Source organism: Orycteropus afer, unplaced genomic scaffold (genome assembly GCF_000298275.1).
Source record: "Orycteropus afer afer isolate SDZICR_OR568_19922 unplaced genomic scaffold, OryAfe1.0 scaffold00013, whole genome shotgun sequence".
NCBI lineage: Eukaryota > Metazoa > Chordata > Mammalia > Tubulidentata > Orycteropodidae > Orycteropus > Orycteropus afer.
In genome coordinates this window covers 13,327,723-13,329,545 of record NW_006921600.1, presented here as the reverse complement: position 1 = coordinate 13,329,545, position 1,823 = coordinate 13,327,723, and the positions used below count along the sequence as shown (strand labels likewise).

Sequence of the window (1,823 nt, the reverse complement as noted above, 5' to 3'; positions counted from 1 at the left end):
ACCAAAAAAAGAAGGAGCTCTGGTGGTGTAGCGCCTAAGGCATTTGACTGCTAACCAGAAGGCTGACAGTTCAAATAATTAATCAGAGTGTGACCCTTAGTGGGTCCATAATTCAATTGTGTTAGCTTATCTAGAGCTGGTCCAGCTTTCAGGTCTTTCCTCTTGCTAAACAAATATTCAACAAGGCTGAAAAGAGTACCACCCACTGTAATTAATAAAATTACTTCCTGTTTCATACTTATCAAAGACTTTGTAATCCAACAGAGGGAGAAAGATAAACATATAATTTCAATGAGGTACCGTGGTTATTATCATAAAGTCTATACAGCCCAGTCTGGGGAGTAAACCCATAGTTTTCCTAAGGTGACAATCAAAGAAGATTTTAAGTGAGAATTATATAAAGAATAAATATAATACAAGAATTCAGGTATTTGAGGCCCCAAAACTATTGCTATGAGGTAATCTTTAAACCTTAAACTTTAAACCAAAAAGTAGTTTAAGCTAATTAGTAAAGAATGATTGCCTTGAGCATTGTACCCTTTAAAGAATACTCTATCCTTCTCGCTGAATGCCACCAAGATGGTGTTCAGGCGTTTGTGGATGTTGGCCAGGTGGTCATCTCCTTTGGGCCTCAAGCCGGAAAACTGGTTGCGATTGTAGATGTTATTGATCAGAACAGGGCTTTGGTTGATGGACCTTGCACTCAAGTAAGGAGGCAGGTCATGCCTTTCAAATGTGTGCTACTCACTGACTTTATCCTCCAGTTTCCACGTAGCGCCCGCCAGAAGGATGTCTGACAAGCCCGGCAGAAGGGCTAAAAACTGCAATCAATCAATCAATACAAAATGCACAATGCATTTTATCAATACAAAATGGGCAGCCACAAGATAGGCCAAGAAGATTGAAGCCAGAGAAAAGAAAGCCAAGATGACAGATTTTGATCGTTTTTGTCATGAAGGCAAAGAAAATGAGGAACACACTAGTAAAGTATGAAGTTAAGAAACTCCAAAGGGCAGCTCTCCTGAAAGCTTCTCCCAAAAAAGCAACTGCTGTGAATGGGGGCTGCTGTAGCTGCAGCAACTGCTGCAAAATTTCCAGCAAAGAAGGTGACCACTGCAGGCAAGAAGGTTGCTACCTAGAAGGAAAAGAGTGCAGGCCCAAAGGAGACTTCTGCCCAGAAGCAGAAAGCTGTAGGCAAGAAAGATGGGCCTCCAAAAGCTCAGAAGGGTCAGAAAGCACCAGCCCAGGAAACACCTGCACCAAAGGCAGCGGTCAAGAGAGCATACAAAGCTGTTAATGCAAGTAATGAAATTTCTTTGACATGCTGGGGAAAAGGAAAAAAGTTCCATATATGATCACAGTGACAAGGACAACTCAAAAGTTTAGATGAGAAGCTTAGGGGGCAATATTTATGCTAACGATGGTAGAATAATCTAGAAAAGGAGAGTGAGAATGGCTGCACAGCTTGAAGAACGTCATCAATGTCACAGAATCTTACCTGAAGAAACTGTTAAATTGATGTATGTCTGGCTATGTATATTTTCACCAAACAAATTACAAGTGTACTAGGAGACTGAGTTAAGGCCTCCTTGGAAGACGTATCAATGAAAAATGGCTGGACTGAGGAAGAACTGATTCTTGCCAACCACCGGTTAATTTTATGCTATAAAAATCTACACAGATTTATCATAAAGTACGAACAGCAGTAGATCAAGTTGAGGACAGGAGATGAGGAAATGTAGACCCTCAGAAAAACATTACTGTTTTCCTCTAAGAAGTAGAACTTTGATCTACATCCCTTCCCTGTAATAAACTGTATTACA

At 40.5% G+C, this 1,823-nt stretch overlaps 1 pseudogene; it reads left to right on the top strand.

Annotated features, from left to right (window-relative positions):
* The first annotated feature begins 515 nt into the window (after positions 1–515).
* On the top strand, positions 516–1,355 carry LOC103208041 (annotated as a pseudogene).
* The last annotated feature ends 468 nt before the right edge of the window (positions 1,356–1,823 follow it).